The sequence below is a fragment of the Nymphalis io genome, chromosome 3, assembly GCF_905147045.1.
Source record: "Nymphalis io chromosome 3, ilAglIoxx1.1, whole genome shotgun sequence".
Classification (NCBI taxonomy): Eukaryota; Metazoa; Arthropoda; class Insecta; order Lepidoptera; family Nymphalidae; genus Nymphalis; species Nymphalis io.
In genome coordinates this window covers 9,427,203-9,442,831 of record NC_065890.1, presented here as the reverse complement: position 1 = coordinate 9,442,831, position 15,629 = coordinate 9,427,203, and the positions used below count along the sequence as shown (strand labels likewise).

Sequence of the window (15,629 nt, the reverse complement as noted above, 5' to 3'; positions counted from 1 at the left end):
ATATTCAGAAAAAAATAAAAATATAGAACTTCTATAGTATGCCGATTTAATTGCGCAACATAAGCATGCGTTCGATACAGCATTATACTTAATAAAATTAATAACAGGCAGTCCAGTTTCAAGTTACAGCTTGTTCCTAAGATTTCCCATAGAAAGCTGTTAATACTATTACCATATTTATTATTATTATTAACTCTCAATATACATAATATTAGGTCCTTACATATGAAATTAGCGTTTTGTCGTTCTGACCATTTTGATCTGAAATATCTCCTCTTTGGTTAAGAATTCCAAATTCAAATTTATAAATTCATTTAGCTGGTACATTTGAATTTTGAAAACAGTCATTCATTTGTTTTTTCCTCATTATTTTTTTCTTTGGCGTCGCTTATTACCGCACAACGGAAAACATGAAATATCGGTATATTTACGAGTACGAGTTCTACCGTGCCAGTGCTGCAGAAACAGCTCGAAGAATTGATGATGTGTACGGCGCTGGTGTCGCAAAAGAAAGCACGGTACGTTTTGGTTTCAACGTTTTCGTTCTGAAAATTTCGACCTTCAGAACCAACCCTTGGACGGCCGGAGAACAAAGTGGAAATTGAAAAATTAAAGACTATTGTGGAAGCGGATCCATCACAAAGCACTTCAGAGATAGCTGCAGGCTTCCGGGTAAGTGATAAAACTGTATTAATCCCCTTGAAGCAAGTCGGGATAGTAAAAAAACTTAAACGTTGGGTACCTTATGAATTGAATGAATCGAACTTGCAAACACGCGTCGACTGCTGTGTTACTTTGCTCAACCGATACAAAAATGAAGGGATTTTAAATCGAATCATTACTTGTGATGAAAAGTGGATACTGTACGATAATCGGAAGCGCTCGTCACAATGGCTGAACCATGGATTTGGCTGGAGACCCAGCCAAATCCTGCCCTAAACGAAAATTGAAAATTGAAAAAAATTCAACTTCAAACCGCCTTCAAAGAGTTTATTGATTCTCGCCCCCATGGTTTTTTTAGTAAAGGGATCATTGAACTACCTATGAGATGGCAAAAGTGCATAGATAACAACGGTGCATATTTTGATTAATTAAATATATTTTACAAAAAAAAAATTGACTATATTCCTTCCGTACAAAACGCCAATTTCATATGTAAGGACCTAATATTTACTTAAATCATAATATGAAACTAAATAACATATTAACATTTGTTAATCAAATATAAAGAACGTTGCCACATACAATCTACATTATAATAGTTGTAAGTTATCAAGTCTCAGCGCAGCATATATAGTATAAAATATTCGTGCATTCGCAATACTTAGGCTAATTAAGGGTTCTCAAAGGTTTTTTTTAAAGATTATGGTTTTATAGCGACTCAGGGGTATGCGTCACTCAAAGCGGTGTTCTCTTATTATGCGGCACGGTAACACTGGATAAATAGTGGGTCCGCGACGGGAGAGCCAATGCAAATGAACGTTTTTATGTCTCCCGCCGTGGCGTGGCGCGCTTCTGCATTCGTCTGCGCGAGAATTAAACTTCGCATCTGAAAAGGTTTAAGATGAATGAGAGCGGTACGCGCTCACAATGTAACAACGGTTTAGAAACAATTTATTTCTGTTGAGCGAATGTAAACAGTCTGCGTTTTACCACCGCTACTAGCATGTTTAATGTAAGAACAGATAGGGCCTATGTTTCCACATTGAGTGTATTTTGCAATCGGCAGAATAGTAAACAGCAATACGATTCGCCATATTATGAAAAGTATGCTTAAAACATCCAATGTTATCCAAATATGCTTAAAATTTACCAATATTTTAAAATGAATGCCGTTGAATAAAATTAACTTACCCTGATAAGCTGTCAGAAATATACTTTAGTATGTCAACGTTTTAGTATTTAATATAATAGCAATAGCTGTATATAAAAAAATCATGCGTGTTGTCTTAATATATTTTACAGTTAAATGCCACTAATTTTGTTATATCATGGTTATTTTGGTTTTTATTATCATGATGTATACAAATAATATAAAAAAACCTTCTACTCAAGACAAGAAGTAGTTTGCCCAGCAGTGAGATATGTACGGCTGTTTCTTATGAGTTATGCCATGTAAAAAAAATATTCTCATTAATTACCGCTAATATTTAATTTTATACAGAATAATAGCGAATCCAATTATGGCTTTAATAAAATTCTAAGCTAAATGTTCTTACGATAGATTTATATTACGGAGTAATATTAGTTACCTACACTTAATTGCAACAATATGTGTAAAGCACTAAACTTTAATTATATAACACATGCATTTTAAGTAATGTAGATTCAAAGTTAACGTATTAAAAATAGTATACACATCAAAATATATATAAATAAAATAAATAATAAGGTATAATGCCAGAATGTTGTAAAACGGGATTATATAACATATGTATTTTATCATAAAACAGTCGGGTCAACACATTTTATCAGATATAAGTAACACTATTACGCAACAACTAAAAAGATTAAATGAAGATTAAACTATAGATCAATGAAAAGATTTGATTTTTCTTTTACTTTATAAAGCGCGTGATATTATTCTAAATAACCGGATAGCACTTGCGAAATGGTATTGAAATTTGTAAGCTTCATTGATAATAGGACTCAGCACAAGTACGTTTTATAAAGCCCATCCATTTATTAGTTATTCTACCACCAAACAGCGTTACTTATAAAGCTATGTACTGTTTAGAGGAGCCAGTACGCCAGTGCCAACTATAGGCAAAAATAACAAAGATCCCATGGTCGGAGGTCCTTTAAACATTTTAATAATTATTTATTTTTCCAACTGTTTTATTGGGCGGAGGTGACAAATTAGGTGTCTTATTTGCTAGTCTGTTTTCCTGCTACTTTTGAAGCACGAAAGCTTATAATTTAACAGGCATAATGTAATATTAAATAAGTTACAATTTTAAACTAATTACAAGTGATTGTATATATATTGGCAGAATTTGATTCCCGAGAGAATGGATCAGGGAGTTAAGGGCGTTTTACGTGAGCTTACAGTATTTTATATTCATCATCAGCCCGTTTCAATCCACGGACATAGGCCTCTCCAATAACACTAATTATAAGATTGTTATCGGTATATCGGTTATATATATATTACTGTTCTCATGATTGATGAATGAACGTTTTTATTCTTATTATTAATACAAAAGAAGATACTATAATAATATATACTTTTTTATTTGTACATAAATATACCCATTCATACTTACTGCCATTTCTCAATCTCATACAGAACATTCGCGAGTCAGCGAAGTCACATATTATGGCAAGTCAGTTTTATGTATACATATACAATATTCGAACACATCGAATAAAATTATATATATACATATATATCTGTATATGTATTTGAAGACCGCGTCTGAGTCTCGTCTGAACAGGAAATGGTCTGCAGATGAGCTGTGACAGTCCGTTCGATGCTTGACTTAGGACTTCTACACACTTGCTACTTTCGCTCTTTATTATTATCATTTCGTAGATTTGAATGGATGCCTTTTTCGTCTTCGTCTTATATAGCTATAAGATATTGTTATTAATATTAAATTATCATTTGCCATTTTTTAAGTACCTATATAAATAACATATATATGCATTTATAAAAAAAAACATGGTTATATTACAATACATTCGTTTTTTAAAATAAGCTGTAGTAGCCAGACTGGTTATAATTTATATGAAATTGAATACGAAACTACTTTTTATTATCTATTGTCACCAATTCGATAAAACAAATATTATATTTATTTATATAGATATATTTTTATTAGTACGAAAAAAAACATACAATACATACATTACTATATATTAATAAAACATTTATTAAATACTATTTATTTATCAAAATAATATATAGTAGTGGTACTAATAAAAAAACACTCCCTGACTTATTTTTTTTTTTTTTTTTTCAGCCTTTTGCCGTCCACTGCTGGACGAAAGCCTCCCCCATAGAACGGCAACCATCCCGATCTTGGGCAGTCCGCATCAATCCCGAACCTGCCACCTTTTTTAAATCGTCGCCACCTTTTTTAAATCGTCACACCTGACTTATTAACATGTCTATAACAAAGCAGCACTACATTAATATTCGATATTGTTATAAAGATCAGAATGGATTTAAATGAGAATACTGTTACAAGGTTACTATTTTGTTCATGTTATATTCAAATAAATAATTTGGTAAAATAATAGGTTATTTTTGTTTTGATAAAACTTTATTCTATCCGTCGCACATTCGTCAAAGTCCTTATCAATGTACGATTGACAAGATATTAGCTTAGTGCTAATTAATACAGTTAGAATGTTTTAAATGTTACGTACGTAATTTACCTAATAACGCATTGGAAAAGTAAAGTACATTTCCGTATACTTATGAGAAACTATAAGAGTATTTTTATTTATTTAATATTTATTGGAAACTTAATTTATAAAAACGCTATTTAAAAATAATTTATGTAACATTATAATTACTTATCCATTTTAACAATAAAGATTTATGTACAAAAGTGTCAAGGAAATATAATATATTTTATGATAAACGACATTTAGCTGTGAGTGACAAATAAATAATGACTCCGATCCAGGTGGCGTATTCCAAAGATATTAAAGACACTTAAAGGTATGAAATTTAAAGGTACGTGAGGTACGTAATCGTACTTTTTTAATGTCTTAATTTTAAAACAAAAAAATGATCTACTTGTATTATTCAAGTTTCGTATCTATATATATTACACTAGCAGCCCGGCATTAGTTCGTCCGGGTTAAACTATTACCTCTTTTATGCAAATAATGATTCCATTGTATTAATTTCCATTTACAGGAAAAAATTGATACATTGGGTTACGTGATTGATTTTCGTGGGAATCTCCAATTTTTTTGAAAATAAAATATAGTTTATGTTACTCTCCTATAATGTACCTTTATATAGGTGAAAGAAATTTTAAAATTGATAAAGGAGATTGAGAGTTAATCCAATACAAACAAACATACAAAAAAACAAATATTTTCTCTTTATTATATTAGTATGGATATAGATTATTGATAGCATTCCTTACTTACTCCTTCTTTACCTGCTAGTACTTCTTGATATAAAGTATTTTAAAATAGGTACAGTGCACTACTAGCTTATTTCCAAGTAAATAGCCGAACAGCTGAAAACCCTAATAATATTTATTAATTAAATTTCATATCTTCTCAAACCATTTAATATAATGTTTTGTCTGTTTTAGTTAGTTTTTGTCCGAGTGAAAGTTATCCTAAACGGGGTAGGGGTATATTGCTAGACGCAATAAATGTAATATCCGTAACATACGATTATTTGCCCGATTATGTTATTGTTATTTTGGCCTCGAATATTGGGAACGCAGCATATGTCAGCAATAAACATTTTCTCGTATCTTCTATTCGCATTCAATATCAATATATTTGAGTTTATTTTTGGTAAGAGATTGAGTATATTGACCTCAAAGCATCACTATTGGTATTTTATAATATAAAAATAATAGTCGTTTTTATCAAAAAAAAAATTACTATAATGCGTGTAAATTTCTAGCTCTAATTGTGGATTTTATTTAAACCTAACTAGTTTTTCTGTCTTGATTTTTTTTAGTTTGAACAGAAGTAAGATACGTTGTGAAATATTTGCAACTTAAAGCTATTTTAAAAGCTTGTAAGTTCGTTTCATTCATCTTAAAAGCTGCCGGTAAGAGGCCACTGTTTTCTTGGAAGAGAGGTTAGTGGGTTATCCTGAGACCGTTGAGTCTCCATGCAAGCATTTATTATAAGATGCCGCTATACCTGTCTCTTCCTACCTGCCATTAGCGTCTTTGGTTCTATCCTCACAATGAAAACAAATTGGTAATTTTAAAACGAATGGATCGTCTTTAGCTTGTTTTCTTTTGAATGAAATTTAAGCACAGAGCGATTTGTTTTTTTATTTGATGAGCTTTTAAGAATTCAAAAACGTTTATTGTAATTTATTTTTGTTTGTTTATTTTTTTAAAAGATTATATGTAGTTGTTTTAATTAAATATTAAGATTATTTTATTCATACCACCACCTACCCCATATCCTATCTGTAATTACTTACACTCGGTTACCTGGAAGAGATCGCTGTGTAGCGATAAGGTCGCCATAATTGTACATTTATTTAGGCAATATACATGTTTTGTATTTTTTTCTTTGTGGTGTGATGTACAATAAAGTATTAAAGTAAAGTAAAGTATGTAGATACATTCAGAAGGGAAAATTATAAAGGGAGACTTAAGTGACGTTGTGATATACTTTACACCCCAGTGATTCATTCATTCATTCCTGGGAGATAAGGACTGAATCCTTTCTTTGACAGCTCCATTGCGCATTTCTGATGTATCGAAAAATTTAAGCAAGCATATTTGTTTCGTCTTATATTTCAGGAATATATGCTGATAAGCTCGTAATTTACTTAACTTATTATTATTTATTTAATCTATTTAGGATAGATACTTACTAATCGCTTGGATGAATTATTTGAATATTCATAGTTTGAATATGGTCTTGTCTCTTGATAATTTAAAATAATATGGTGGAGTTTTTTAACCATTTATTTGGTTTGTTAAAATTTTACATTTCTATTTTCGTAAAGGACATTTTCTTTCTTCAGACACGTGTTTTATATATTTTTTAACCAAATACACTAATTACTTAAAATATGTTTCTGTTTATTGCCATTGTGCGTGGAGTGGCGCGCGCACGGGGAGGCCTGCGGCAGGCGGCAGGCGGTAGGCCGCGCGGCGGAGGTGAGGGGTCCTTTGCCGCTCTCCGTACGCCATACGCTCGGCGGCGCCCTCGCGGCTCAGTCAGTGCTTGGCCACGCGAGAGCGAGGCCTTTTTCGCGGCCGATCTGACGACTGCATTGCTATCCTTACTCACACATAGGAAGTTTTTGAATACAGCGTCGCAGCCGCTCATATTTACAAACTGTTGAGACCTCTCACCATCTTTCATTCTAATTCACCGAGGCCGGCTTCGAACTTGACCCGTGATTGTTTGTTCGAACTGTCAGTGCGCGTGTTGTGCTGTAGCGATAATATAACCTGTATGACTTCAAGGGCACAGGCGACTTAGTTAGTTGTGCTTTGGATGCGGTGATTTAGATGAATTGTAGATTAATTATAGTCTCGTACCTCTAATAAAATCTAAGTGGGCGTATTCGAAAGTTTGAAAATCGATCGGGTGACGTGCGTGGGATTGCTTTTACGTAATCTTTGTTTACTTTGGGCATATGCACTGTGTAAGCTGCCACTGTGACACAACTGATACACGCTGATATCGCACCAGTAACATAGTTCATTCAAGTCGGCATCACATAGGTAAGTGTAAATGTTTTCCTCTTTGTTTACAAGTTCTAGTGATACAGCTTAGCTTGTTTGATTGATAGTTTTTTCGCTATTTTAACTTGATTGTTATTGTGTTGTATAAACATGCTTAATGTAGACTTGTCTATACCTTATGTTGTATGTTATTTTTAGATAAATGAAAACAAATTAAAATATCATATATATCAAAATATATATCACAGCTTATTTAATCAAAACCTTTACACAATATGTATTATTAATCAAAAAACAACCTTGCTTTCTATTTTATCATTTCTCATATAATTAATACATTGGCAATTGACATAATTACAATGTGTAGTTGAATGTTAGTACCTATTAATTGTTTAATATCTATTTTAGATCATACCATGAAAATGAGCTTCTAAACATAAATAAAAGGATATTTCTTATAATTGGACTTTAAAACGTCAAAATAAGGAGGACAGCCTGTTTTAAAGGTTCTCGATTGGATAAAGCTTACCAAAACCACACAGAACGTGCAAAAATATTTGTATCCCGAAGAATTCTCAAAGAAACAGATAAAATGATAAGAAAATCTATTTTCAACTTCAATGTTACTCTATATGAAAAAAATGCTTAAGATTTTCTAAAATTTTTAAATCATGATCATCTATAATCAAATTTTAATTACGTTTAATCTCAACAAATATTAAATTCAGACGTGTTGGATTATTCGAAAAAATATTCGTATTAATTAATATGTAAAATTATAAATGTAATCAGTCCAAACATTGACATTGCTAAAACAGCATTAATTTTTAAATATCAACAACATTCGCGAAATAATTATTTATTGGCACGAATGTTTCATTCGTGTCATTGTCAAATACATACTTTTTTAAATTTTGTGATTTTTTTTTACGCGTTGACATAATACATAGCAAAATCCTTGGGACATCAGACATCTCAGAACGCACATAAAAAAACAAGTCAATGAGTTTTATGAGAGAAAAGACAACGAAAACAAGCTTTTGCATTACAAAGTAATAATAAACAAGTTGAGTGCAAAATGAATGGGTGACTCGTTTTATAAGACGATTCTTTATGTTTCGATGAACACAACTGTTAAGCATTTATGTCAATATTAGGGTTATATGGTTGTCTATAATAAAAACGAGCTCCGGACTAGCCGTTCTTTCAGCCATGCATTCATATTTCATGAGCACCGGTCTGAGCCACAATGGCGTCGCGATGAGGTCGTCGGACGAGTACGGCTTTTAGCATCCTAACTACACATACCCGCGTCTAGCCTATTTTTTAGCCGACTTCAAAGACAAGGAGGTTATCAATTCGGTCTAATTCGGATGAGTTAATTGGAAACCGTTTTTAATATATTATATATTTTAATTTAGTTGCATTGAATATTAATTGGTTTCACGTGTGGTCCGATTTTAATTTAAAATAAAGTTCTACTCCTAAGAGTGTAATAAGGCTAAAAGCTAGTGGATTTGTCACTTGTTCTTTGAAATCTCTATATCCTATATTATACACTGATTTATTGATACCAATTTTCAACACACTAAACTCACTGTACAATATAAAAATATTATATTGTTTATGTATGGTTTGATTTTCTTAAATTCAACTTAAAATGGTACAATTATTTAGCCGGATAATTCGTGACATGTTTTCTTTGTTAAGAATCGAAATTGCCACGCAGGATATCTCATGGGAAATTAGTATAAATAAGATTACAAGGAACATATTCTTTTCATTCCGCCACACGTGCAAAAGCTAAAGTAATTTATTCAGGATCTGCGTATTCCTTTTAACACGGTCAATTACATAGCATATTTATACTTGGCGGTTGGACTTGGTTACACCAAGACATTTATGATATAACGCCAAACAGCAATACTTAATATTCCAAAAGTGTTTTTTTTTTATGTGTTAAGGTTTGAATGTGATTTTGTAAGTGAGCCAGCGTAACTACAGGCACAAAACATATAACATGTTAGTTCCCAAGGTTGGTGGAGCATTGGTAATGGTCTATAGGGGGTGGTGAAGATTTACCATCGGGTAGCCCATTTCCCCGTACGCCGACCTATATTGTCAATAGAGTACTAACTATAACATAGTACTTGTTGTTAATTTACGACAAATCAAAATAAATTGAATCATAATATTTATTTTTATATTCGAATGACAACATAGGTTTGTAAACAAACATCAATAGCGTGTGGCATAAAGTTACAAGTAGGTACATTTGACTGTGAGTCAGAATGATGCCATCGCTTGAAGATGATTTGAGGGCACGAGCTATAGCATCGTCTTCACTATTTTTAAAGCGTAATTCAAACAATTTATAATCTTGCAAATGGGTCGCGTTGGATGTGAACGTTCATCTTTAAGTCTTAAACTATAAAACTGTCGCAATCGCATTTCATGTTAGTATATAATATATTTGTATATCGTATCCTGTTTAATGTACGTCGAAAGCAACTACTTATCTACGGCGTACTTTAGTAGTCTCAAGAGAAAAAACAATGTTCCTTCCACCCTACGTTTTCACATATATGTAACGAGGAATGAGTAAAGCATTCGTGTCAGTTTATTAACATACATACATCATGGGACTGTGTTGGCGGTTTTAATACATTAAATCGTGCGGTATATGTGTGGTTTGCAACTCATTCTAGGGTTATGTTAAAGGAAACCTTATATAACTTGAATACCGAGATGGCCCAGTGGTAAGAACGCGTGAATCTTAACCGATGATCGTGGGTTCAAACCCGGGCAAGCACCACTGAATTTTCATGTGCTTAGTTTGTGGTTATAATTCATCTCGTGCTATATATACGGTGAAGGAAAACATCGTGGGGAAACCTGCATGTGTCTAATTTCACTGAAATTCTTCCACATGTGTATTCCACTAACCCGCATTAAAGCAGCGTGGTGGAATAAGCTCCATACCTTCTCCTCAAAAAGGGAGAGGAAGTCTTAGCCCAGCAGTGGGACATTCACAGGCTGTTACTGTATATAACGAGGCTTCCTAAATGCTTAATAATTATAATTCGAATTAATATGTTTATTTTTTTCATTCGACATAGCTATTATCGTTATTCTATAAAATACATAGAAATGTACTTGGAAAACAATGAAACATTGCTATTCTTATAAGAAAATTAATACATTAATTATATTGGATATATTATTATATATAGTGATCGTTGTGAAAACTTTATATAAATATTAAGAAATGTTTTGCTTACTGGCACTTATCATTTTTACTAACTAATGTTGTAATATAATAAAATGATATAAAAAATAATTTAGTTCTCCTTAATGAACCCTGAGAGTTTCAATAATTTGAAAAATGCATTTAGGTATCTACAATACTGTTTTTAACTGAATATTTATAAGTATAATGTAATACTCAATAAATTATCATAAAATACCTGAAAGTGCTTGGTATACATGAAATATTTCATGCTTATTTTTATAATTGTTGATTTTTACTTATTATTTTTCGTAGAATTAGTAAAAAACTTTAAATCTCGTTTCTCTTTCTTCCCTGTGAATTTATCTCTATTCTGTTCGTGCATGCATCATGCTTGTTACCTGGAGTGATGTTAAAAAAGCGTTGCTGTTGTATGCTTTTAAATATGCACCCTCATTTAGAAATTATACTGCAGTAATAAATTTGTATGCAACGAAGCTAAGCTTAGTAAAGGGCGAAAATTTTATTACGATTAAAATCATTTACATTGCGTTTGATTGCTAAATATCTGAGATTCATATTTGTAGTCTGTAATGTTATTAAAAGATGTATAAGAAGTCAAAGGACGTCAAAAGATTATAATAGTGCTACCTTTTTCAAATGCAAATGGGCCCCTTTTTAAATCAAGCCATTCATAATATCAACAAGTTTTCTATTTAACCTTAGAGATTTGACGTAACCTAAAAATATTTTGTAAATGATGTGATTTTATTGCAATGAAAATATTATGCACATAAATAACTTAAAACGAATGCGTAATTTACGTAATGGCAGCGAAGTCAAAAAATATAAAAAATTGTCTGTTATATACTTCAAGTCTTTATTTACATACTTTTTAATGTGAAATCATGAAACAACTTAGATTAACATTACAAAATGAAATTATTATAATAAAGTAACTGTTTGTTTGTTACTAAATCGTGACAAAACCCCTACGAACGAGATCGGCTTGATCGTAATGAATTTTGACATGTCTGGAACCTGATTAAAGACAAAGGCATATAAATTACGGGATAAATAAATATGACTCGGATAGTATCGCGGGGAACAGCGTTGGATAATAAATTGGATAAATATTAGCTTATCTTACTAATTAGGTTTTAGGATTAGTTAAATAAATTGTAAAAAATTATTGTTAACACGAGGGATGATATACACAAATGCACGTGCCGTGAATTATGTTTCATTATAATAACATCCACATTAAATATGAACAGAACGAACAAATGAATTTGTACCTTTAATTTTCTCAGTATTTAGTTTATCGGGACGGTAAGTCGTGTCGGCCGGAGCGATATTATAAAAATGCAATTCTAACGGCTTCATGTGATTTCCGAAGCATGAGACTGACCACTGCCCTGAATGACCACTACACCAACGAGATAGTTACTGAAATAGTATAATGCTACTTCGTATGTTGGTCACCTCCTGAAATATTTCGTCCTATATATATGTATATTCTTCCGTCCGCGGTGTAATGGTGTAGTTCATGGGATAATAATATAAATGAGAATAGATCAAAGATTAATTACTCTTAACGCGTCTTGATTTTCTTAGTACCGGGTTTCTCTAGTCAAACCGGGTCGAGGTTAGACTGATTACTTTCATTAATGCATGACTTGTCTTAATTTGATGTGGAGGTGGAAATGAAGATAGTGTTACCAGTAAGCGATCGGATTATACAGGTATTATAGAAAAAATATATATCAACGTATCATTTCAACTTTCTCATAGTTATTTAATGTAAATATTTAAATTGATAACAAGAGCGTAACGAAGTATTTGATAACGTATGATGATAACAGTTATTTTGTATACCGCGATACAAATAAAGCTCCGCTTTTTTTGACCAGTACTTATTATAAATATTCAAATAGATGTTTTCTTAGCCATCAATGTTAGATCATATTAAAAATACCGTGACTTGACTGTAGCCTGTAAGTAGGCCTATGATGATATACACCGTACCTATATATTTTAAGGTAGTCTTCTGAAATTGAATATGTACCAATATTTTGTATATTATTATTTTTTGCATTTTCTGAAAATATGGGAAAAAACTATTATGTATTTTGACTTTGACTCTATATTAATTGTTTTTTTTTTATATAAATATCTGAATTAAACAATGAAAATATGTCGTCGCGGAGATTTTGGTCTCCTGCACAGGTTATATTGTAGTGCAAAAGTTTGAGCGCAAACACTGCTGCACTTTCTATTACTTTACTCTCATAATCCTATAGAACGACAATCTGACACGACTGGAGTGAGTTCAACTTTACATAATAACATATGTAAACATACAGGATCTTTAACTTATATAACAAGATTTTAAACTTGGGAATTCTGTGGTTTCGTCGTTGCGTGTGTGTGAAAATAAATAAAATGCACACATATGCTCAACGGTTGTAAGTAAATAAGAATAAGCTCTTATGAGACAGACCGGAACCGTAGTGTTATCGAGTGAAAAAATTCAAGGACGTATGTTAATAATATTGTAATTATAATAGTGTTGTTTATTTTGTGGTATAACTTTGTGCAAGCCTATTTGGATAGGTACCACCATATTATATTTTACTGTCAAACGGCGTTGGTGACCTCTTACCATCAGGTAATCTCTTACCATATATGCCATATGTCAGTCCGCTGACGCATTTGCCATTAAAAATAAAATATAAATATTGTGGAATTATGTTAAAAATAAAAGTTCTGAAATGGCCAAATTTATAAATAAAAATTTCATTTAAATGGTAAACTTTGATAAATAACAAGTAAAGCATTTGTATTTAATAACTATAATTATAATTAAGAAAGTTTTAATATGAGTAGAATGTTTGTAGTGCACCACATTTTGTATTATGTTATAGAGTATTCTGCAATTCGCAGTAATTGGCAGTTAACTGTTAAGGAAGAGACTCATTAATGGTTATTAAAAACAATATAATATGTGTAATAAATAACGAAGATTTTTTTGTTATATCGAAAGTAATATGGCATTTCTCTACTACTTGGAAACTGACCCATACAAATGTGTCCCAAACATATTTTTCTTGAATATTAAGATAATATGTAAATACAATGAAAGACAAGTAAATGAAATATGTATCGTGGAAAGCCCACCACAGCTAGAAACAAGCCCTTTGATCCTTATGACCAAGCACTGAATCAAGCGTTAGCGCGCTTTCATTTACTTGGAGCACCATCTATTATTTAACTGATACGAAAAAAAAAATTAATATATTGGAAGAATGAAATGATACAAATGTCACTTACTTATATTATATCACTTATTATTATTATAATGCCAGTTTTTCTCATTTATTTATAATCTTTACAGAAATCATGCATGACGCATAACGGGTTGTTTTATTATTCTGTTCCCGTTTTTTTTATTAGAATAGAATTTTACATTCAGTTGTATATAATCTTAAATGCTATTGCATTGATATAGTATTTAACTTCAATATTATATATTGTATGTATTATTTTATTAACTAAGCGAAATATAATATTTCGCTTTAATGATGGTCTGTTAGATTGATGTTTACGACGTCGCGTGACTGTTACCTATTGCATTTAGATTTCTCTGTACGGATTAAATAAAAAACAAGATTGTTTCTAATCACGGATATTACGCGATGAATGCCGAAATATTCTTTTTATGCTAGCGTTAGGTTATTTTAAGAGAAAACGCAAGTATGACATGCCATTCAGGGTAAGTAGATTTCCACTTTTGTGATTGAAAAAATATACAGTTCAAAAAGTTTTCACGAATTTTGTATTCGTACATCTACGTGTTGAATAATCTATATAAATCCAAATATATATTAGTGCTTAGTCATTTTAATAAGGGCAACTGTTTAAGTGAAAGTTGTTAAGCGTTTTCGCTTTCAGACGTCTAAGGAACGTCACAAAATGTCGTCAATGTCGCCTCAATCAATCAATAAATTGATTATACCGAAGTTTTTAAGTTTTATATTCTAACACAATATTAATTTGAAAAAATATTTTTTTCAAGGCATACATTAATTGTTGATGAACAATGACAGATGTGTCATGTATATAAAAGTAAATATAGCTTTATTTAGTTCGATACGAATAGTTAGATAAGACGTTGAATGTGCTGTATTCCATTATTCTGTCATTATGAATATTGATGAATCGCGTTACTTTATGTTGTTTCATGTTTTATTAATTACAATTGTTGAACGTTGTGTTAACAATTGAGTACCTAATTAACTTCTGCGTACATAAACATAAATACACAATAGTTACTTTCACTATTTATTTATAGTATATTTTATAATTCGACAGGTAAAATTAAATATTTTCCGCGTTTCTTTCTGTACGAATCAGAATGTAAATAACTGCAGTGTACTATGGAATCGATTAAGTCTCTAAAACCTAAAGCTACACGTGAATATTACGTTCTGTTTTGTTTTCCGTCGAAGGGGCCGATGCGATTGCGGTGTAGCGGAGATAAAAGCTGGATTAGGAACCTAACTATCTGTTTTGAGATCATTCCCCTAGTGCGGTCGACATTGTAATTCACTTTTCCACTTTCGTTGTTTCAGTGTTTTTTTTGTACTAAAATTATTTCAGACAGCGTAATATAACCTTAATTTGAAAAATTGTTTATTTATATATAGTCAAATATTTTTATATTTAATCGTAAAATTTCGCTACGTTACAAATATTAGATTTCATAAAAAAAAAATTTGGAGTTTGTGGCATCGGTCGCCATTTAGAGCGGTGCGTATCAAGTATCGATTGAATGGTTCAACTGCGTCGCTCCACATTTTACGCTTGGCGCGAAGCAATATCGCGTTTGGGACGCACTCTTACTGTACATAGGCAATAAGATAACTGCAAGCTTCTCGACAATTTAAATGTTTAAATCCAAAATGTTTAAATTGTAATCAATGATATGAATTATTTCGCAGTCTTAAAGTATCTTTGCCATCCAGTTAAGCATA

General features: G+C 31.5%; 1 protein-coding gene across 3 annotated transcripts in view; it reads left to right on the top strand.

Annotated features, from left to right (window-relative positions):
• The first annotated feature begins 6,877 nt into the window (after positions 1-6,877).
• Positions 6,878-15,629, top strand: part of LOC126780554 (uncharacterized) — a 135,060-nt gene continuing 126,308 nt past the window's right edge. For all 3 annotated transcript variants that reach the window (XM_050505144.1, XM_050505135.1, XM_050505152.1), the window contains exon 1: positions 6,878-7,403. The gene's annotated coding sequence lies outside the window, so the exon portion shown is untranslated. The remainder of the gene's footprint in view (positions 7,404-15,629) is intronic.